The sequence below is a fragment of the Chiloscyllium plagiosum genome, unplaced genomic scaffold (assembly GCF_037043375.1).
Source record: "Chiloscyllium plagiosum isolate Xiang-an unplaced genomic scaffold, Cpla_swu_hap1 HiC_scaffold_20, whole genome shotgun sequence".
Classification (NCBI taxonomy): domain Eukaryota; kingdom Metazoa; phylum Chordata; class Chondrichthyes; order Orectolobiformes; family Hemiscylliidae; genus Chiloscyllium; species Chiloscyllium plagiosum.
Genome location: NW_028270158.1, coordinates 17,210,847 through 17,235,481, shown reverse-complemented (window position 1 = coordinate 17,235,481; position 24,635 = coordinate 17,210,847). Strand labels below are relative to the sequence as shown.

At 41.8% G+C, this 24,635-nt stretch overlaps 1 long non-coding RNA gene across 1 annotated transcript in view; it reads left to right on the top strand.

The window, feature by feature from the left end:
- Nucleotides 1-20,815, top strand: part of LOC148146577 (uncharacterized) — a 77,902-nt gene extending 57,087 nt beyond the window's left edge. Inside the window, exon 3 of the long non-coding RNA XR_015760620.1 lies at nucleotides 19,223-20,815. This is a non-coding gene — a long non-coding RNA (uncharacterized LOC148146577). The remainder of the gene's footprint in view (nucleotides 1-19,222) is intronic.
- Nucleotides 20,816-24,635: the final 3,820 nt, after the last annotated feature.

Sequence of the window (24,635 nt, the reverse complement as noted above, 5' to 3'; positions counted from 1 at the left end):
CCTTCTCGACCTCCAAGGAAGGGAATTCTCAGGCCTCAGTGGAAGCATCAGTAAGACAACTCACAGGTTGACCCTTGTTGGGAAGGTCATATTTAGAAAGCTTGGGGGCACAAGTAGGTGAGTATCTCACTGCCATAGTTCCTAGCCAAGTCTGCTAACAGTGGAAGGATTGCCAGAGAATTGGAACCTGCTCAGTCCCAGGCAGGAGAGGACCCTGTGGTGTCAGCAATCAGGGACCTCATCTACATGCACAGGGAGAAACAGGGGCAACAGACAGGAATGTGGGAGGAATGGCCCTCGGAGCTCAGAGGTTACAGGAGTGCAGCTATGCTCTGGGGATCCAGCTGCCTCAAGCCTGAGATTGCCTTGCAGTCTCTGTGGACAAGAAGAGCCAGGTCCAGCACCCCAAGGGTCTGCAGGATACATGCACCATCCTGCACTCTATTCTCCTTAGGACAAAAGGCATGGAAATAGGGGGGAAGAGAACCAGGTGGACATTCCAGGTACCTCTTCTTCACAAGGAGACAGGGCACTGCCAGGATGAGGAGGAACCACACACCCTAGCTCCACCCTCCACAATCACGATCGAGCCCTCCACAATCACCTGATGAAGGAGCGTCGCTCCGAAAGCTAGTGTGCTTCCAATTAAACCTGTTGGACTATAACCTGGTGTTGTGTGATTTTTAATTTTGTACACCCCAGTCCAACACCGGCATCTCTGAATCATAGCTCCACCAAAGGCTTCTCCCAGCACACTGCAGAGGTGGTTAAGGCCTGTCACCTCCACCCTGGCTACAGCCCATTCCCCTCCTCGACCACCGCAACTTCAAACAAAGTAGGGTCTGTGTTCCTCTAGCAAGAAGACTTTCGGTATGACTGGGCACTAACATCTCCGGGGTCACCCGATCATACCTCTTAGGGCCACCAGATTCAACTGCTGAGCAGGCCCCTTTCAACAAGCTGTGGAACCTAGAATAACATAAAGGTATAGACTAAGAAAAATCCTTTAGGTGGCACATTGATGGGTTGGATGGAGGCACACTAATATGAAGTATCACATTTGCATAAGTTTTATTAGTTTTGAGCTACATCTGTTTGTTGGAGTCCCTGTGCATCCCCCAATATAACTTTGCCAGCATGATGCCTAAATAACTTCATATCCATACACGATGTACCGTGGATCAGTATCTGTGCTGAGAGCCTTGATTTATTCTCATCTTATAGTCATTATATCTTGGGCACCTATCTTAAGTTATCAAGATTTCAATGTTCCCCATTTCTTAAGGGGAGGATTCTCCAATAATTATCCTTGATGTCTGGTTTTACTTTTCCTGTCTTCCATTGTCTTTTATTTAAATTTCAGCTATATCCTTGTTGAAAATGCTTGCCTCTGGGGGATCAGACAGAATTGAAACCAGATCACAGATGGATAGTAAACAGTTCCTCTCGCGCTCTCTTTCTCTTTCTCTCTCTTTCCCCCACAACCCCCTCACTGAAATTGCAGCTGAAGTTAATTCCTATTCTCAATTCCAATGGAAATAATTGCTTTCAGGAAACGACTGATATTGGCCACTCATTTTAGAGATCTCAGCTTTGAGCAGTCACAGAATCAGAAGACCAGAGATCTGATATATCCTATTAAAACGAGCAAGAGTTTAGCAGTGAACAAGCCAAAAGGTCAAGCCAACACGCAGCAAGCACTGAATTGCATCTGAACATCAATGTGTGGGATGCACAGCAGTGCTTCACACTGTTACAAGATATGCGTGTCAATCTACATAACAGCTTTACCCAGAAAGAACAGTGTGTGCAGAAATAATAAGAAAAATGTGCGCCACATGGAGGTGCGGTGTGCTTTATGCTGAAATTCCACGTGAAGAGTTTTATCAAGCAGCCCATATGGGAGTCTCACAGCAGAGAAAGGACAAGAACGTGCTTAGCCTGGTGTCAGCCAAAGGGGTCGATGATGACTTTGTGTGATAGGGTGATAGTGGATCGACAGACAGTCTTGCATCTCTCTCAATCTTTATTTCCATTTAAAGCATTGGTTCGAGTGTGGGAAAATATAGAGCCAGCTGCCCACAAAGAGCGCAGTGTACTACAAGGCATAAAACAAGATGAGACACTCCCAATATTGTCACGACAGGAAGATCTGGTCCACCAGCACAAAGGGAATAGCAGCTGCTGAACTCTTCCCCTGATGGACAGATATGGATCATCTCTGCAATCTAGCTTTGCATGGTTTATCAGAAGCTCTGTAATCTGATCTGAGCACAAAGAAGTCTATTGATTCGACAGTTTAGGATGTATGGCAGCTGTCTTTGGGGTACTGCATTTTGCCAGGCTTATTTTTAAAGCCCATGTTTTAGACCATGTCACTTTAGATGATTCCAAATCATTTCTCAAAGCCACTGTGGTAACATATCAAACACAATGAAGACATTGTACATCATTCCAATTTTAATGTACCAATATGTCTGTTTGCCACTCATGATGCAATAAAATGAGACTGCAATACCACGTTATCCATCTGATTTGGTATTCACAGTTTCATATTTTAAATAAAATGCATATTTTCAGCATTATGTATTGTGCAATCATGTAACAAAAATGTATAATTTTTAGAAGATGGGTTAGCATTTCTGAGGATAGCACTTTGTCACTCTGGAACAGGAGTTGATCAGTAATCCCCTCAAATCTCATGATAGTTGGACAACATGTCTTCAGCAAATCTGGTCATTCATGAACTGTCATAAGATCAAATACCCCATGAAACCCAAGTGGTTCACACATGATTGTCCTCCAGGGAAGGGAAACTATCATCACTTCTGCCTGACCTGGGATTTGTGGGCCTCTTTGTCCTCTTCCTAGGTAGTGCCTGGAGATCGAGGATGATTTGTTTTCACTTTGGTTCAATAGGTTTGGAAATAGCTGATAAGTCCAATGTACAATCCACAGACTCCACCACATTTTAGTGTTTGAAGGATTGGTGGTTGGGCTGTGTTGTGCTCTTTCCAATCCTAGTCTTCACCTCCTCACATTTCACAAGGTTCACCAAACTAAATTTTGGGATGAAGGGATTGTCTACAGAGGAAAGATGAAAAATGCTGTGCCTATATTCTCTGGGGTTTAGAAAAAATGAGACATGATCTCATTCAAAGATTTAAATTTTTACAGGATATGATAGGATGAATGCAAGAAGCATGTCTCCCCCTTGGCTGAGGGATTTATAACCAGGAAACCCAGTCTCAGAATAAGGGATAAGCCATTTTAGGACTGAGATTTCTTCACTCAGAGGGTTCTGAATCTTTGGAATTCTCTGCCACAGAGGCTGGGAAAATCAATCACTGACTATGCCCAAGACTGAGACTTCCAGATTTCTGCATATTAAAAACATCCTGGGATAGTGAAGCAAAACGGTCTTGAAATAGAAGATCAGCCATGATCTCATTGAATGATAGAACAGTCTCAGAGGGCTGAATGGCCCATTTATGCTCATGTTTTTATCACCTTAATACATAAAGTCTTTATTAATGTGCATCAGATGGAATGGCTTTGCCAGAACATAGGCCACCATTGTGTTAATGGATAGGTGACATACTGAACTACTGCACATTGATGTGTACATACCAAAGGGCAAAGAAACAAAAAACAATACAGCACAAGAACAGGCCATTTGGCCCTTCAAGCCTGTGCTGACACATTCTGCCCTTCCATACTAAAAACTGTCTTCACTTATCGGATCCGTATCCCTCTATTCCATTTCTATTCATGTATTCGTCCAGGTGTTTCTTGAATGCTGCTATTGTGTCTCCTTCAATCACCTCCTCTGGCAGTGTGTTCCAGGCGCTCTCCACCTTTGTGTGAAAAGCGTGCCTTGTACATCTGTTTTAAACTTTCCCTCTCACACCTTGAATCTGTGTCTCCCAGTTAGTGACCCCTCCACCCTGGAAAAAGTCTCATACTATCCACTACATCCATCCCATGCACAATTTTATAAACTTGTATCAGGTCACCCCTCAACCTCCTGCATTCCAGTTAAAACAAACCCAATCTATCCAACGTTTCCTCGTATCTAAAATCCCCAACATCAGGCAACATCCTGGAAATTCTTTTCTGTACCCTTTACAAAGCATCCACATCCTTCTGATGGTGTGGTGACCAGAACTGTGCGCAATATTCCAAGTGTGGCCTAAATAAAGTTCTATAAAGCCGCAACATAACTTGTCCATCCTTATATCCAATGCTCCTTTCAATGACAGCAAGCATGGCATAGGCTTTTTTTACTACTGTATCTACCTACACTGCCACCTTCAGCGATCTGTGGGCCTGCACACCCAAAATTCTCTGCATATCAATACTCCTAAGTGTTCTGCCCTTCACTGTATAATTTCCGCCTGTACCTGACCTTACAAATTTCATCTCCTCACATTTGTCCGGTTTAAACTCCACCTGCCATTTTTCTGCCCATGCCTCCAACTGACCTATATCCTGTTGTATCCTTTGATAATCCTTCTCACTATCTGCAACTCCACCAATCTTTGTATCGTCTGCAAACTTACTATTTAGATAAGCTGTGGTTTCCTCCAAATCATTTTTGTAGACCACGAACAGCAGAGGTCCCAGCACTGATCCTTGTGGAACACCACTTGTCAAAGCCCTCCATTCCAAAAAGCATCCCTCACCACTACCCTCTGTCTCCAATGGCTAAGCCAGTTCTGTATCCATCTTGCCAGCTCAGTCCATTACCATGTGACTTCACCTTTTGTACTAGTCTGCCGTGAGTGACCTTGTCAAAGGCTTTACTGAAATCCATGTAGACACCATCAACTGCTTTTCCCCCATCAATCACCTCCTCAAAAAGCTCTGCCAAGTTAGTGAGGCACGGCTTCCCCTGTGCTGTCTATCACTAATAAGTCCATTTGCTTCTAAATGTTTCTAGATCTTGTCCCTGAGAATCTTTTCCAATAATTTCCCTACCACTAACATGAGGCTGACAGGCCTGTAGTTGCCTGGATTATCCCTGTTACCCTTTTTAAACAATGGGACAACATTGGCTATTCTCCAGTCCTCTGGGATCTCTCCTGTGGCCATAGAGGATACAAAAATGTCTGTTAATGCTCCAGCAATTTGTACTCTTATCTCTGTCAATATTCTGGGACAGATCCAATCAGGACCTGGGGACTTATCTACCTTAATACTTTTTAAGACACACACCACCTCTTCCTTTTTAACAGCAACTTGGCTTCGAAACTCAACACTCCCTTCCTTGAGATCATCCTCCACCAATTCCTTCTCTTTGGTGAATACCAACATTTAGGACCTCATCTACCTCTTCTAGCTCCACACATGGATTCTCTCCTTTGTCTTTGAGTGGACCAACCCTTTCCCTGGCTACCCTCTTGATTTTTTGGGATTCTCCTTAATCCTGTTTGCTCGTGACTTTTCATGATCCCTTTTAGCCCTTCCAATTTCTTGCTAAAGTTCTTTCCTACTTTCCTTATATACTTCAAGGGCTTCATCAGTTCCCATCTTCCTAGACCTTATGTGTGCTTCCTTTTTTTTGACCATGGTCATAACATCCTTGGTCATCCTAGGTTCATGTAACTTTCCATACCTATCCTTCATTCTTGCAGGAACGTGTCACTCCTGAACTCTTATCAACTGCCATTTGAAATACTCCTACATTTCCGATGTGAATTTACCCACAAACTGCCACCTCCAATCAACATTCTCCAGTTCCTGCCTAATATTGCTGTGATTCGTCTTCCCCTAGTTTAACACCTTCACCCGAGGACTGCTGTTATGCCTATCCATGAGTAACTTAAAACTAACGGTATTATGGTAACTACTCCCAAAATGCTCCCGAAGCTTCACTCATCTGACTGGGCTCATTTCCCAAAACTAGGTGCAGTTTAACCCCCTTCCCTAGTTGGACTGATTACATACTGTGTCAAGAAACTCTCCTGAATGGTCCTTACAAATTCCACTCCATCCAAGCCCCAAGCATGAAGCAAGTCCCAGTCAATACAAGGGATGTTAAAATTGCCCACCATAATATGTTTTTACATATTTCTAAAATCTGTCTACATATTCTGTCCTCTGTCTCCTGCTGGCCATTGGGAGGCCTGTGGTTTACCCTCGGCATTATGATTTTACCTTTTCTATTCCTGAGTTCCACCCACACTGCCTGGCTGCACAAGTTCTCTGATGTATCCTCCCTCAGTATAGATAATCCAACTCTCCCACCCCATTTAAAACCCTTTCTATCACATCTGAAACATTATTCAACTGTCGGTCCTGTCCCTCTTTCAGCCAAGTCTCCATCATCGCAATAATGTCAGAGTTCCAAGTACTAACCAATGCTCTGAGTTCATCTACCTTGCCAATATACTTGTTGCATTGATTGATTGACTGATTTATAGTCATGTGTACTAAAGTACAGTGAAAAGCATTGTTTACGTGCAGTACAAACAGTTCATAGTAGGTAAGGATGTATAGATCAAAAAGGCTTAGTATAGTTACAAGATAGAGTTGGATCTGTTGTAGGGAGCTCACAAGGAGTCACATGGTGTTGGCGCCATCTTGAATCCTTGCATTTCAGACCACCTCACTTAATCTTTTCAACAGCATTTCCTTGCCTGTCTTCAGTCATGTTTGCCCTGATTTCTACCTCTTCCTCAATTTCTGCATCTACTGCCCTACCCCTATGGATCCCATCACCCTGCCACACTATTTTAAACCCACCCCAAGTGCGACCTCCACCAAGGACATCAATCCTGGTCCTGCCCATGTGTAACCCGTCCAGTTTGTACAGGTCCCAATGCCCCATGAATCTGAAACCCTCCCCCTCACACTATCTTTTAGCCACGTGTTCAGAAGAAGAGGCAGATATAATCTTCTATTCTATACTGGGTCTATGGACATGTCTAATTATTAATGGTGGAGGAGAAACCACTATATTATCTGACATAACTATGCAGTTTATTGCTTGATCTCAACAATCAACATCAACTATCTAAGTGCAATTACAACAATCAGGAGTCAGGTATATCAGTTCAACATTAATTCTTTCAGAACCATCATCTTATCCAACAGCTTCCACCAGTGAGAAAGCCCATTTGATTACGCGCCAATCAGGTACTTACGTGCTGACTGGCAGATCTCTCTGCCTATCAGAGCCATGATCAGTGAAATCCCACCCCTGCCTGAAGCTCCTGACCAATCAGAGGCTGGCAATCATGGGGTTGGTAGGGCAGCATTGTGAAGTGGGGATTTGCAGGAAGTGGCAGATCAAGGTAAGGGCAAGTGTGGTGATTTTTCAGTAGCCATCCTTCTACTTGCCATCTATGCTCCATGTTGCCCCCCGATAGCACAAACTGAGCCCCTCCCAACTTGTCAGCCCTGACTTTCCTGTCAGCAAAACAGGATCTCACCTGATGTGGAGGTAGGTCATTGGGCTGGCGCCAAAAGTGTCGTTAATTATATCCAGCCCCATTTTTTGACTTCTCACCAGCTGTCCCGTCTCCTCTAGGTAAGGGGAAAAAAAAATCCAGTGCTGCTATTTAATGGAAGTGATGGAGAGCCATATGTTGCAAACTTTAAGATGAAGCATTAAGCCAACGTTATAGCTTGCTCTTAGGCGGATGCTAAGGTTCTCTGACTTTATTCTGAAGAAGAACAGGGGAGTAATCTCTATTGTCCTGAGCCTAATCAATATCACAGAAACAAATTAATTGGTCACTATCACATTGTTTTTTTGTGAGATCTTGCTGTGAACAAATTGGCTGCTTTGTTTCTTGCACATCAACACTGATGACACCAGAAATACTTCAGAGGCTGTAAACCTCCTTCTGAATCCAGTGGTTGTGACAGATGCTAAATAAAGTCTTTCCTCCGTATTTTTTCCCTCTCAGCATGCTTTGCTGACAATGACGGAGTATGATTCTTCAGATAAGGGGTTAACACTTTTTATGTTTGGCATTGACATAAAATTGCTGTCCTGAGGTAAAATATGTTAATGAAATATTCTGATCAGAGATGTACCAACTGACTTCACTCAGCAAAATTCATGCTCCCGCTTGCAGCTTATTTTATGAGTGATCTGGGGAAATTTGGGTGGAAGAAGCTCACATTTATAATAAAGCAGAGATTTTCAAAATATGTTTTCTTGACATGTCTAATATACAAATGGTTCAGAGTTACAAAAGATCCAAGACATAGTCTTACTGTGTCCTGTGCTGCCCTATAAAAAGTTCAAGGTTGATCCCTGTTATGTCACACTTTATAATTACAATATAATTTAAATGAAGATACAGTTACACTAATACTGGTTGCCACATATACTGCTTTAGAGACTCTTGTTTGTTCACTTTTCTTGATGTAGACGCACGGTGCATCACAAAGGCAGCCTCCTGTCATGTTTAAGTGGCACTGAATGCTCATCAGCATCAGGAAGACAGATGTTAGGGCCCGAGATGCTGCCACACCTTCACCTATCAGCATTAACAATCTAATACTGGCTCCCATTGATAGTTTCACATATCTCAGGTCCTTAATCATCTGCAAACTTGAGACTGAAATATCAGCCAGACGCCAAATACTTTCTGTATAGTGAGCCAGTCACTGGATCAGAATCCCCTGGATGTCCCATATGTGCTTCACATGAAATATGAAGAGAATGAACATTGCCTCCAATAACCAGGTGACTGAAATATAAAATAAAGAATGAAGGGGGTAAAACCAGAATTTGTTGCAGCTGTTTCAGAAGGTAGTATTTCTTTAGAACATCAGAAGATGCAGTTCTTCTCCAATCGGCCTGTCCAAGCAAAATGATTAAATGATCAGTTTTTGAGTGGCTGCTTATAACTGATATTGATTAGGCAACTCACCATTTAGAGTAGAGGATTGTGGGACTGGGTAGCTGCTTCCAAAGTAAAGCTTCTGCAATTCATTCTGTGGATGGTAGTTAATTGTAGCTCCAGTGTATTAGTGATGAAATAGATGAATATTGTAATGAACGGTGGAACACACATCAAACACAATGTTGTTGGGCTTCGTTGGGGGGGGGGTGGGGGTGTTTATTTTTGACTTGTGTGTGCTAGGTTAGCTGGTCATTGCCATTGGGGGATCTTGGTGTCTGCAAGTTGACCACATACTTCCCTACATCACAACAACTAATACATTTCAAAAATACCTAATTGGCTCTCAAGGGCTTAGGGTCATTCTAAACAATTATGTCATTACTAACTTATCTTTATGAATTTCCTCTGGTCACGTGTAATCTCCAGCACATTGGCAATAGAGATTTGGAGATGGTGGTGATGCCAAGGTTTGGATGAGCTGACTAGATAGAAGGTGAAAGTTTCTGATAAAGATCACGAATGGAATTGAACATTTAGTTGCATGCTTCTGTAGCCCAGATTGGGTAGTCCTGGGCGGACAGCATTATTGTTGTGATCAGTCATGGGCACTTTAAACGCAGGTGCTCCTGCTGACCTGCTGAAGAGTTTAGAGCTGAATTATATATCAGATTGGACAGGCTCCATAAATTACATTAAAACTCTGTTAACTGTGATTTATTATTATCAGTGATGGTCTTAACTCACTTGTTGTGAAACATTCCTCTGAATAGAAAGATTAATAAGTTGCAATTTAATTCATGTAGCTATAAAATCTTGCATTCCTTACCCTTTTGCAGATGGATAAACACCTATTTGTATAAAAGGCCTATTTGTATTGTGTTTGAACAATATTGTGGTTGACCTAATTGAACATTTTCACTCAGTGACAGAGGCAAAGTGTGATCTTTCCCTTTGAATGTGATCTACTGCCTGTATCAATTGCCATTTGTAATTAACCCTTTGTGCACTGGCACTTACTTTGCTTTCAAATTTTTTTTTGTTGGGGACTCTATCCTGTTTAGGGCAGCAACTTAACAGGGTACTTTACAGATTCCTGAAGAAGGGCCTGTGCCCGAAACGTCGAATCTCCTGTTCCCTGGATGCTGCCTGACCTGCTGTGCTGTTCCAGCAATAAAGTTTCAACAGGGTACTTTACAGCTCTTGCCCATCTCGTCCCTGAAAGTGACTAATTGTACTCTTTCCACACTTTTCAATTCTGTTTGAATTTGATCATTGTTCCATTACATTCTTAAAAGAACAAAGAAATAGTCTTTCAGTTGAAAATTCGCAAGAGTCTTATGTCCATATTTGTCCCAATCTTAACCTATCATCTTGAGTCACTGACTCAGTTAAGAGCCTAACTGACTACATTTGAGGAATCTAGCAGGTCAGACTTCAAAAGGAGAGCTCTCTAATTCCCCTCAGAGATATTTTAAGCCCCAGCTGCAAATTTCCAGATCAACCTGCATGTCCCAGTAAGCGGTGGTAACTGGGATGGAATTCCCCATGGATCCCGTTCTCCCACTGTCACCTTCATACATTAGGTGGAACCAAGATTGGACAGTTCCCCCCAGATGGGACTAGATTTATATAGGATATGTGGTCAACATAGATGAGTTGGACCGAAGGGTCTGTTTCCATGCTGTAAATCTCTATGACTCTACGACTCAATATTTCAATCCCAGATGGAGCAGGGTTCCTTGAACATCAGTAAGATGAGAAAAAGATGAAATGGAAGCAAAGCACAGAGAGGTATGTGACCAACTGTATTCCAGATCAAATTTGGATTCCAACAAAACCTGGGAGAGAGTGAACAAAAGATTTTAATAAATGTTTCATGAGGCGAATGTAAAGTGATGTGCAAAATTGTAAACACTTGGTTCCGTGTTTGCTTAGATGGTTCACAGCAATCTCTTATTGAAGTAGTAAGATTTCACAGAACAAGGGAAATAACAGATCCAGGCACAAAGGGCTGACTGGATTCCTTCAGTGCTCCATCACTCTTTGGTTTGATAGTTTGTTGCTTGTGATAACTGGACGCCAATGGGTTAAACTGAGACTCCCAGTTGATTGCCAATAGAGTAATCTACATTCTTTGCTCTACAGCAATAATATCTGGGTAAAAGTTGCTGAGGAGAGAATGCATTCTTTGTTTACATATTTTAATGCAGTATGTGCTGGAATCACAAGAACAATTGAAGGTGTGATACCCCTTTAAGGGCCATTGGGTATCCCTAATTAATCTCCTCACGAAGTTTATTGAGTGAGTTCCCTTTTAACAGGCAATGGCCTGTCTAACTGGAACTCATCACCTAACTCCAAACCCCTTGATATAAGGGCCAACATTCTGTTTGTATTCCTGATTACCTGCTGCAGCTATGTGTTAGCTTTCTGTGGGGCCCTCCTGTGGCACAGTGGTAGTGTCCCTACCCTTGGGTCAGGACGCCAGGGTTCTCAAGTTCCACCTGCTCCAGAGGTGCGTAATGACAGTTCTGAGCAGCTTGACTCCAAAAATAGGTTTAATAAAAATTATAAAATTGATCCAGAGAGGACTCTTGTGGCACAGTGGTAGTATCTTTGCCTCTGAACCAGGAGGCCTAGGTTCAAGTCCCACATATCCCTGAGGTGTGTAACAGCATCTCTGAGCAGGTTGATTAACAAAATATCCGATCAGTTTAGGGGCTCTTGTAATGCAGTGGGTAGTGTCCCTTCCTCTGGTGCAGGAAACCTGGGGTCAAGCCCCACCTGCTCCAGAGATGGGTGATAATATCTCTGAACACATTAATTAGAAAATAGGTTAAATAAATTGAATTTTTAAACAAAACTACACCCAGAAAGATGAAAAAAAAGTAGACCTAGTGGTTATGTTCGTGCCTGGTTGTCCTTGGAAAGGGAGCACACAGTATCCATCAATGCTCTTGATGCCTTAAGAGAGGGGTGGGCAACACGGGGGATACAGTGCTTTATCTTCACCTCCAATTCCATTATGATTTAACCGCTTCATTCTCTCCCTATCCTGTTTTGATTTTGACCCAGGGATGGGTTTGCAGAGGGACTAGCCTCTGTACATCATGGGTAGTGGTTCTATTTTAGCGTTCAACAATAATTGATGTTCCTTTCCAGTTGGGCTTCCTGAGTTAGGGTAGAAAGACTAACATACAGTGTTCTCTTCTACAGTATGCATGCAGCAAGCCTGGTGAAAAACAAGCCAGTGAGCTCCAAGCAGAATTTGCCACGCTTGTGCCTGGCTGTGCTCAGAAATTCAGGTTTGCAGGTCTCTCCTTTAGAGTGGAGCTTTCTTGAACCAGACAGGCTCTGTGTGGAACTCATAAGGAAAATTGGAGCAGGATTGAGAATCCGGTAATCTTACAGTGAAAGTAAGCAGTGTGCTCTAGATAGTACTATTTGCTTCAAAGTCCAGATTGTCAGTGGTCAACACAGTTAAGTAAAACAGGAATAAAAGCAGGATACTGCAGATGCTGGAAATCGGAAATAAAGACTAGAACAACTCAGTAGATCTATCAGCAGTTGTAAGGAAGAATCAAGAGATTTGAAATATTAACTCTGTTTCTCGCTCTACAGATTCAGACTTGCTGAGGTTCTCCAGCATTTCTTGCCTTTATTTTGACTAAAGTAGGACATTGTTTGAATTATTTCTATCAGAACAACATTTTACTTTTCCAAAAATGAAAAAGTTAACAATCACATTCCACATAAGTCATCTCCTGCCTTTCTCCTGATTTCATGACTTACCTAGCATAATTGGATCTGCAGCAGGAAATTATGAACATTCATAATACCATTTCACTCCATCATTTACATAGCTCTTCATGCCAAATGGAAAATATAGGCCAATTTGTTAGAATAGCAAACCTCTGAATCGTGCTTTAAAAGAGAACTGGGAGTGGGTGGATGAATACCATATGTATGCTGGATAACGGGTGCCCAGTTATTATAGATAACAGATCTGTTCTGTAGTGCACAGTTGTGATCTGTTTTTACAACGCATACTGATAGCTCCTCAAGTTCTTGGCATCATTCATATTTCCTACATAAAGTGAACAAAACAAAACTCGGATCGTATCTTTTGCGGAAAGTGTGATGACAGTATGGTTTGCACATGTCCACTGTCTGGAAGGCTGTTGTCGACTTCTGACCATCTCACAGAGAAATACACTTGTCCTAAGTGTAACATTCATCTCCTCCAGTTTTTATGAACTTGGATATAAGGCTAACTTAAAAATAATTTAGAAAACAATTGTGATGAAAATAAACTGAGCAACATCTTTTCTGAAGTACTATTCATGGAAAATGCTGCCTTTGACTTTAACACTGTCTGAAGACATAAATCCTTAATAAACCACGAGTGAATAATGCTACACTTACTCAAATATGACATTGGTTAGGCCGCTTTTGGAATACTGCTTGCAGTTCTTGTCTGGGAGAAAGTGAGGACTGCAGATGCTGGAGACCAGAGCTGAAAATGTGTTGCTGGAACAGCGCAGCAGGTCAGGCAGCATCCAAGGAACAGGAATCCTGAAGAAGGGCTGATGCCCGAAACGTCGATTCTCCTGTTCCTTGGATGCTGCCTGACCTGCTGCGCTGTTCCAGCAACACATTTTCAGTGCAGTTCTTGTCTCCCTGCTTTAGGAAAGATGTGAAACTTAAAAGAGTGCAGAAAAGATTTACAAGGATGTTGCTGGGATTGGATGGTTTGAGCTATAGGGAGAGGCTGAATAGCCTGGGGCTACTTTCCCTGGGGTGTCAGAGCCTGAGGGGTGACATTACCAAGGTTTATAAAATCATGCGTAACATGGATAGGGTGAGTAGCCAAGGTCTTTACCCCAGAGTAGGGGAGTCCAAACCTATAGGGCATAGGTTTAAGATGAGAAGGGAAAGATTTAAAAGGGACCTAAGGGGTAACTTTTTCATGGAGAGGGTGGTGCGTGTATGGAATGAGTTGCCAGAGTTGGTGGGGGCTGGTAAAATTACAACACTTAAAAGGAATCTGTATGGGTACATGCATAAGAAGGGTTTAGAGGGATATGGGCCAAATGCTGGCAAATGGGAGTAGATTAATTTAGGATATCTGACTGTCATGGATGAATTGGACCAAAGAATCTGTTTCTTTGCTGTACAACTCTATGACTCTATGTAAAAAACAGATTAACATTTGTAGAGATGAGAAGACTGTTTCTTTGGGCTGTCAAATAATATATGTAATTAGAAAGGACACAAGTATTGGTCCAAATTTGTGGCCAGCAGTGAATGAATAGATTATTACACTTGTTCACAGATGAGTCTGTCCATCTGGAGTTGAAGACAATGCAACACAGGCGTTGTCCATTTCACCAATTTTCTGAACCAGTTTGGAAATACGTTCAAGAACCTCCACATGTTTAAAAGATATTGAACTTTCTCCTCTCCAGCCTTTCTAAACTCAACATCCTATTTGACATTAACCCAATGGTGTGGCCAAAGTGGTAAAAATCCTGTACAAGCTGCTGTGACCACACCATTGGGTCAATGTCAAGTAGTCGCTTGTTCAATTTTGTAAACACATTTATTTGCCATGCCACTCTGTAACTTAAGACGTTGTCCTTTAAAAATCCTTTCTAAAGCCCATTAGTCACTTCTTATTTAGATGCTTTTTGGTTGCAACCTTTTTAGTAGTAGGTGTTTTGTTTTGCTTCCTTTTACAACCTTTGTATCTTTGCATTTACAGTTTCCTGTGGATCAGATTTAATAAAGTGCAGCTCCCACCATCCAGACAGATTTTATCTGTGGTGCTGGCAGTGGAGTACTTGAAAAAAATTACCCACCCTCAACTATTCCTCAGTTTTTGATGGACTTTTAGTTTTTGTTCTCTTTGAGTAATGCATTCAACTTTGATCTTTTCACATGGACATTAATGATCATTTATGAATTACGATTAAAACATGCATTATGTCCCTTTACTTTCCTGTTATATCCAGACCACAATCTAACTTTATTTTTACCTTGAATCACATGTTTTCCCCTTCCCCCTTGTACTTTCTTATGAGCCTTCCGAATTTGTGTTTTCCTCTTGTGTACCCACAATAAAACCAAACTGGCCACCAATTTGGTCCCCAGCCAACTCATCTTTCACTGGTCTCCTTAAAGGAAGCAAGAGCTTTGGCTGAGTCACAAGGCTAACTGAAACATCCTAAAGCAGGAAGTTGTTAGCTCAAACTGGCACTCCATGCACCAGTCAGTTGACCCAAGTGTCATCTGGATTTGAACCAAAAAGATTGTATCTAACGTTACAGACTGCTCCATCCCATTCAAGCAGCTTGCCGGCATCGGCTCAAAACCTTGCTTTCTTGAAAGATGTGACACAGTATTGTTTAAATAGCGGAAACAATAACGGAGATGGAGAAGATCGGAAGGACAGTCTATTGCCAAGAAAAGGTCCTGTCATCATCTTGTCAGATGGTCAACTCTGTTCCAAACCTCTTGAGTCTTGGAGAAGTTTCAAAAGCTGAGAGAAAACAATCAAATCTGTTTGTAACATCAGGCAATGTGGATGTTCCTTTCTCATCACTGACTAATTGATGGAGTTTTGTTAATTAATGCACAGTCTTAGCAACTGATGGGTTCATATCCCAGTTTGCAATGAACCCCCATTTATGCAGTGCAGTGTCTGGGGAAATCCCCAAGGGCAATAATATCAGGTGGAAGCTACAATCTTCCTTAAAACACGGAAGAGAAAATGGGCCAAATGTAACTACCTCCTGGAAAATGATTGGAATGATTATAAAATGTGTCTAATTAAAATATCAGCTCAAGTTTTGCCATTCTAATAATGAGAGACGTGAAATCTATGGTCTCATGTCTGACATTTCTCATTAGTGTTTAATTGTTTTGCTATATTTCAGCGAGGCACACCACTACCTCCACAGATGTATGGTTCCTTATGCATAGCTATAGTTACAAATACAACTGCTTGCACGCACTCAAAACAAAAAAAAGCTCATTCACGCACACTTCAAAATATGCTTGCTGGTATATGAATGAATAATAAAAATGTGACTATTAATCTGTGTCAGTCATTACAAAAACCTATGTTTTTAGGTTTAAAAACATTCCATAAACAACGCTTTGTGAATAAGTATAAAACATGAACGATGGGTAGTCATGGGCAATGACCTACACTAGACTCGTGAGGCTGATCATTTCACAATAGCAAGGTCACTGATGAGCTATGTTCAGCGACACACATGGCCTTGAGTTACAGCTGTCTTCGCATGAATTCTTTGTACATGGCAATGCTGAAAGGTGTGTGCAGGAGACTAATTTCACATGGGAGCTAAGTTTGCAGGCAAAGCCTGGAGTCCTTTTCGGCCACGTGAATGTAAATATTTACTGCCCACCATGTCGCATGTTTTTAATTGTGACAGGCATTTCATGGGAACAGTGCTGTCAGGTGCTGTTGTATTAAGATTCCTTAACGATTGGAGTCTGTGTCAATGTGCATTTTGCCGAGCTGAAGACACTGGGATTACTGATTTGTAATCAGAATGAGCCCAGGCACTGCATGCTTGAATACCGTGGTTTCACTCTGGTGAAAATAAGAGTGGATCGCATTCAAAAGCAGCAGGCCACACCTCGTGAATAATTCATCAGCTCTTGCACAGTTATTTCCTACCCTGACATTTTGGCACCTTCTGTTGTCTCAAACTGGAAGCCCTCCGTGTCCAGGCTCCTGCCCCCTTCGCCCCAGGAGTAAAATATTCTGCTCTCATTAAGGCTAATTGCCTGGAGAGGTCTCACTCGAGTCTCTCCTACCTATCATTATACAATGCCCGCAGCTCATCGCTGTTTAATATTACACTGCAGCACAAGCTGTAATGTCAGGCATAGGTTTCTCAAATGGTTCTGCATGTGCCCTTCTGGACAATGCCATTTTTCAATGCATCAAGTTAGCAGTTACAAGCAACTGAAATCATCACGTGTGAATTTTTGTCATTGAAATAAAGGAACAGGTATGCATTTCAAAGATATATGTGCAGAAGCCTGCGGCTAGAGTTTCAGTCTTAGCATTGGTAATTGCACTTGGTATTAACTATTCGGTTACTGAGTAGACAGTACTGAGTAGACAAAAGTTAATATACCGAATTATTGTTCGCAGACACAGAGCCTTGGGTTTTGTCAAAAGTGTGCTGTTCCCAATGTCACAACTGAGTGCCCATTCCACTTTCTGTCTTTTTGCCCTTCCCGACACAATTGTAATGAAGGAGATCCAATTCCCAACCTAGTCGTAATAATAGTGGAGTCCCTCCGACTGCTCAAGGCAACAGAAGCAAGTTCAAATTAGGAAGCTACATGGTGTTCTCAATGCTGCCCCTGGTGCACACACTCTCTTAATTGCAGCACTCCATTGGTCATCAGCCAAGTAACATGTGGTGGGGGGATTGTTGCTTCTCACAGACACTCCATCTAGCAACCCCAACAGCCCTGGGAGCCTTACAATGAGCAAGATGTATACATCATGAGAGCTCTCCGGGAAACAGATATGCGTTATTCGTGTCCTGTTACCATACACAGGTTGTGAGTTCATGGAAAGAAAACCTTTATGGATGTTCCTAGGGAGCTTTTATGGCCAATGTGAGTGCTGTCAATTAGGCCTCACATTGAGGAAGTCTAGTGATGACACCAAGTGGCTTTGCAAACTGGCTTTATTCATCAGTGTTGAAGTGGATCACACCATTGGCATAACAAAATTAAGTAGTGGTCTACTCCTCAATGCACCTATGCTGGGCACCCTGAGAAATGTGACCTATATCACCCATGGCAACATAGATGCCAACACTGGTGTAGAAATTGAGTTGTACAAGCACCTTGAGGGACATTGCAATCCATCGAATCCACATGGCTGCACATTTTAATGACCAATCCAACATATCTTGGTGACCATTTCTCCTACAATTCAATTAACTGTTAAAAAAAATCTGGAGTTGAAAGCTAGTCTCAGGAATCTGTTGTAAAACACACCTGGTCCACTAATATCCTTCCAGAATGGAAATCCTCAGGCCTTACCTGTCCACTGAAATGGCTGAGGAGGGCTCTCTGTTCAAGGTCAATTAGGGGTGGACAACAAATACTGCCTATGCCAGGGAATCCCGCATCCCTTCAGGGAATAAGAAAAATTCTGCATATTCATCCTTTGCCATTTCTACTCTGTCCAGCGCAATGCCACCAGTAAATTCATCGTCCCCAAACCCTATCAGCATTTCGGAAGTGCTGTCCTCTCTGAGATATCCTGCAATGTCCTTCATAATCACCTTTTCTGTGAACTAAGGAAATGCAGCAACTGTCCTTTTACCTTCTCCTTTCTCACCATCCAAGACCTGATACACCCATTTGAATCATTTACTTTCAAGTTATTACTGAGTTTATTGCTCACAATGCAGTCTGCTCTGTACTGAGGAGATAACCACACATTTCTGACCTCCTCCATTCAGTTTTCAAGCATGACCTTCAGTTTCAGATCGTTTGCTATTTTAATCCTCTTTCCCATCCCTACCCTGATTTTAGGTGGTGGTTAGCTCTGTTGGCTGGGCAGCTGGTTTGCGATGCTGGCAATTCCCACACTGACTGAGGTTACTATGAAGGCCTCCCCTTACCCACCTCTCCCCTCACCTGAGGTGTGGTAACCCTCAGATTAAACTCCACTAGTCATCTCCCTCTCTCTTATGAGACAGCAGCCCTATGGTCTGATAAGACTTTGTCTATTTTACGTTTACCTTGATCTCAATAGTTTCAGCATCTTACACTGTTACAGTGAAGTTTTGTGAAAGCTCATGCAGTATCACCTCATCTTTGGTGGCAGCACGGTGGCTCAGTGGTTAGCACTGCTGCCTCACAGTGCCAGGGACCTCGGTTTGATTCCTGCTTTGGGTGACTGTCTGTGTGGAGTTTGTACATTCTCCCCATGTCTGCATGGATTTCCTCTGGGTGCTCCGGTTTCCTCCCAAAATCTAAAAGATGTGCAGGTCAGGTGAATTGGCCATGCTTGTTTCCCATAGTGTGAAGTGTATTAGTCAGAGGGAAATGGGTCTGGGTGGGTTACTCTTTGGAGGGTTGGTGTAGAGTTGTTGGGCTGAAGGGCCTGTTTCCATACTGAAGGGAATCTAATCTAAACTAAGCACTTTATAGCCTTCCAGATTTAACACTGAGTCTCACCATTTTAGATTGTAAAGCATACTCCCTTTTTTTTTGGATAGTAAATGCTGTTAATGTTGTCTTGAGCCATCTTCTTTTCCTTTATTCATCTCTTATTTTTCTGTTCTCTGCAGGTCTGACTCACAGTGCCATGACCTTCACCAAGGCCAAAGAGATAGGACCCAAATCCAGCCCAACTGAAATGGGAATTGAACCCCCATGCAATCAGGGCCAACTTGATCCACACCGGATATTCAGACATCTGGCCGCTTCATAATTAGTCTGAGTTTGTATGGCAATATGCACTTTGACAGACACATTATACTCTGGAGTTGTGAATGGTGGCAGTAGAGACTCCAGCTTTCTTTCCATCATATACCTGACTGGGAATTTTTCCTGCTCTTAACCTGTGCTTGCTAGAAAAGACATTGTCAACCATTGTTAGGAATGCACCTTCCTTGGCCAACAAGTCATGGAATATGAACCGAAAGCTGGATCTTCTAGCTTCTGGCTTCAGATTGATGCCTAGTCAATGAATTACTGTACTCACAGAGTAATGGAATTAGTTGATGTTAAGCCTGAAAGAGTGTTCTGTATTCTTTTAAAAAAAAAGGCTACAATTCTAAAAGGAGTGCAGGGGCTGAAAACCCATGTATATACATGTACAGATCATTGAAAGTAGCAGGACAGATGGAGAAAGCAGTAAATAAAGCATACAGTGTTGTCAACTTTATTAATGGGGCATAAAGTGTCTACCTGGAGTATTATGTACATTATAGGGAAGATGCGAACGCATTGGAGATAGTGCAGAAGCACATTAATTGGATGGCTCCAGGTATGAGAAACTTTAAGAATAAATTGAATAAATTGGGTCTGTTCTCCTTGGACAGAAGGCTGAGGGGAGATCTGATCAAGGTTTTCAAAATCATGAGTGGGCTAACAGAGTAAATAGTGAGGTGCCGTTTCAGCTTGTAAAAGATACAGGAAAGAGGGGGTATTGATTTAAGGGGATGAAACAGGGATGAATTGAGGACAAACAAAATGGGTTGTTGGTGTATGGAATGCATTGTCTGGAAATGTGGTGAAATCAGTTTCAAATGTGGTATTAAAGAGGTGCCTTTTTGGATATAATGGTGTGCAAGAACATGGGGAAAGATAGGAGGTTGGCACCAAGTAACAGAGCTGGACGAGATACGAGAGTGGTGCAGGCAAGATGGGTTGAATTCCCTCCTTCTGTGCTGTAACAATTCTGTAATTCTGTGATGTCAAGCTTGAGTTTTGTTGTTTCTATATTGACTATGATGGTTTCAGTTTTTCTTCACCTCTGAATGGAGAAGGTTGTAGCTGAGCACTGAGTGAGAGCGGCACTGTTGGAGAGGCTGGTTTTAAATCTTAAACCAGGGCTCTGTCTGCTCTCTCAGGTGAACAAAGAGAGATCCCAGTTTAACAAAAAGCAGGGACCACTCTCCTAGCATCCTGGCCAATAACTATACAGCAAGCAACATCCAATGAATAAAATGGATTATCTATTTATGATCCCATTGTTGTTTGCAGCAGTTAAATCTGCATAAATTGGCTGCCACCTTCTCTATATGAGAAAAGCAACAACAGTTCAGAAGTATTTAATAGTCTGTAAAGTACTTAGAGATGTCTTGAGACCATAAAAGGTGCTCTATAAATGCAAGCTTTTTTTCTTCTCTCATCATTCAGCTTGCTGATAAATAATGAAAGCGCTGACGACGCTGGCACGAAAGATTAGATAGTATTGTGTATTGCACTTGCTAATGAGTATGTTGAGAACAGATGGGTTTTTTTAAAATATTATTTTATCCAGAGGGAGATGTAAACCAGATTTAGGATTCAAGCTTCATAAGGACAATTTTCACAGCGCTGTTATTCACCATCTTTTGAGAAAGGTCACATACTTTAATATCATCTGCAATCACTTATGCAGAGGAAGATAGATTATTTTGCAGATTGGTGAGTCTGCCCATCACAATGAAATTAGCAACAGCATTACTGCAATGTAAACAGGATTTCAGAAAAATGCAAAAAACTTTGGTTTAATGAGTTCATTATGTAGCCTGCTAATTGCAGAATCGTGTGTAAATATACATCAAATTCAATGCTGCTTAACATAAATTATAACCATGGTTTATGTGTTAAACTTTCACAGTGCACATCTAAATAAATGAGATACAAGTAATCAAGTATGGAAGATATTTCCATGTGTGAAGTAGCATTTTGTTTAGTTAAAGCTACCTCACATCTTTACCCACTGTGCTAGGTAAAAATGAAATTATGCCATATTAAGGACAACGATACCATTTACACCAAACTGATGAGGAATGAATGATATGTTTTTCTTTCTTAAATAAATTCAATGAAAAATTGAGCGTTTACCACTGCAAATTTAATTGGCCATCCCTTCACATACCGCATTTGCCCACATTTTAATATGGCTGACTAGTTTTGCTAATGTTAGGTCACTATTGCTGAACTCCTTCCATTTCGTCATTTGGTAGTACAGAAGTTGAATGTTACTTAAAAGGAAAAGATGTTTCCAAAACTTTTTTAAAATCTTGCATGCAATTTCAAACAGTCACAGCAATTTATAATACTAGAAAAGGATGCTGGCCGATTGGCAGAAAGAGGTTACCTCTGTTTAAAGAGTTTAGCTTTAAAGGTCTGAACCAGAAGTGTTTGGTTAAAGCCATGAAGGGTTAATTTGAAACTGAGAAAGCCTGAGTTCCGTTTTATGAAGACTCCAGGAAGAGACTATCAGTTTCTTATGATGGGGTATTGAAATCACTTGTCTGACACACCAAAATCTGTCCACCATCTTTAAGGCCAGCAACAGGGGTGTGATGGAATACTCCCCACTTGCCTGGATGAATGCAGCTCCAACAATGCTCAAGAAGGTTGGGATCATCTAGGACAAAGCAACTTGTTTGTTTGGCATTGTATCCACAAGCATCCACTCCACCATCCTCAGTAGCTAACACTCAACAGGAAGAGTGTATACAAGATGCACTGCAGAAATTCACCAAAGCTCCTTAGACATTACCTTCTAAACCCATGACCCCCACCACCGTCTAAAAGACAAGGACAGTAGACATATGGAAGCACCATGATTTGTAAGTTCTCTTCCAAGTCACTCACCATCCAACCTTAGAAAAGTAGCATTGTTTCTTCAGTGTCACCAGGTCCAAATTTGAGAACTCCCTCCCTAATGGCAATGTGAGTCTATCTAAATCAAATGGACTGCAGCAGTTCAAGAAGGCAGCTCATAACCACCTTCTCAAGGGCAACCAGGGATGGGCAATAAATACTGCACAACCAGGTACACTCATATTCCTTGATTAAATAAAATAAAAGGAAGATTTCCAATTGGATTCAATTGGATTGTGCCGCTCATTCGTGTTCACAGTATTTGCTTCTTCATGTACAATTTGCTGAGTTTTGTTTTGCATCTTACCCTGCCTTTAGTAATGAGAGGAATGTTTCCATACTTGACATCCAGTATGATTGCAGATTTCACAATGAGACCTTCAATCGCTCTACACCACTGACTGAGCCCTGGCTCTACACCTGACAATGCCTAAGTGTCCCTGGTGTATCCTTTCCAATACAACTTCCTGAAGAAAAGCTGGATTAGCTAGTCTTCTGTCATGCATCAGTAAATTGTCCACGATTATGAAACGTTGTCAGTGCTCAAAGTATGCGTTCTTGGCCAGCTCACCCGATTTATGATCTGGACATCCTTCAACATAATACTGGCAAATGTAGCACATTCTTCTTTTTGCTGAATTTGGTTGAACTTCTGTGGGCTTATTGGCAACTGTTTCTTCTCAGCCATATGAAGCTATTCTTGTGTCCAATTGCAGGTAATCTATTCAGATCCTGTTCTCTTTTGTTCCACCATGAGTCTCAGGGGCTCAATGAAATCTTCTGCTGGATGGTCAAGAATGGCTTGTTTCTGGACCTGTGGTTCATCAACCATTTCTTTCTGTCCTTGTCATTCTCTGGGAGATAGTCAGACTCCTTTCACCCCTCTAAGGAAAGCAAAGTTGCACACGCATAAAAGTTCAAAAGCGAAGTCAGTTGATTTGTGACCGACATACATGTTTTCAACTCTTTTATATGCATTGGGCTGTAGTGTATCTTGTAGCATTCCTACGCTCTTAACATTACTATCTCTATGCCATGAAGTCTTATCTCTCACTGCTGTAGCTTCTGCATCTTCAGCTATGGTAACTAAGTTAAGAAAATCACCTTAGCATTGGCATTAAGCTTCAATCTAATGGGATGCCCATTGACATAAAGAGTTTCTCTCAATTTTGGACTGTTGGGATTACCAACTCTAAGCTCAACCATCTTCAGCTGCTTCATCAACGATCTTCCCTCCATCATAAGGTCAGAAGTGGGTTATGTTCGCTGATGATTGCTCAACATTCAGCACCATTAGTGACTCCTCAGATACTGAAGCAGTCCATGTGCAAATCCAGAAAGACCTGGACAGTATCTAGACTCAAGGTGACAAGTGGCAAGTAACATTTATGCAACACAAGTTGCAGGTAATGATCATCACCAAAAGAGAGAACCTAACAATTGCCTTTTGACATTCAATGATATTACCATTATCATCCCCTACTATCAACAGTATGGGGGGTGACTGCTGTTATGGATTAGGCCAGACCCCTCAAAACATTTCAAGAAGATAGCCCAGACTCTAACTTTGCTAATTATTTTAAGTAGGTGTATAGTGGATATTCCAGGAGAGAATCAGCTGGTCAAACCATGTAGTTTTAAACAAAACAGGATTTATTTACAAGATTACTGAATGAAACACAAACAACAGAAAACAGAATACCGAATAACCTAGCCTATCTGAAAATCCAACAGATCATCCCAACTTAATGATGCTGTTCCAAATACTTACAACAATCCCCATGAACACCCCTTGGCATAAAAGGTAAAATCAAACACAGGGTCTTATAGAATAGAGGTCAGAGAGAGAGTACAAGCCTGGACCGGCTTCTTTAGGTCCAGCAATCTTTAATCACACTACCGCTAAATCAAACCAAACCAGAAAAAAGCTGAGCTGGGAGAACTGGCCACGCCCCTTTTATGGTACAAGTTTTTTTAATTGAAAGCCCTCTGTTTGAGGCAGTATCTGTTAGATATTATCAAATTGGCCCTAAAACCTTTTAACCCCAGACATTTCAGAGTCTGTGATGTTGACGACCTTCTGAAACAAAAAGCCAAGGACAGCTTAACCTCATTAAAGGAGCAGCTTCGTCACACTGTTAACCAGAAACAGAAGTGGACTTACTGTATAAATACAACAGCTACAACAGCAGGTTAGCAGCCCAGAATACTGCAGCAAGTAACTTACCTCCTGACTCCCCAAAGCTTCTTGACCATTAAAAGGCACAAGTCAGGAGTGACATGGAATTTTCTGGATCGCTTTTTTGAATATGGCATCTCCAACAACACTCAAGAAACTTGACTCCATTCAGGACATAGCAGCCTGCTGGATTCGCA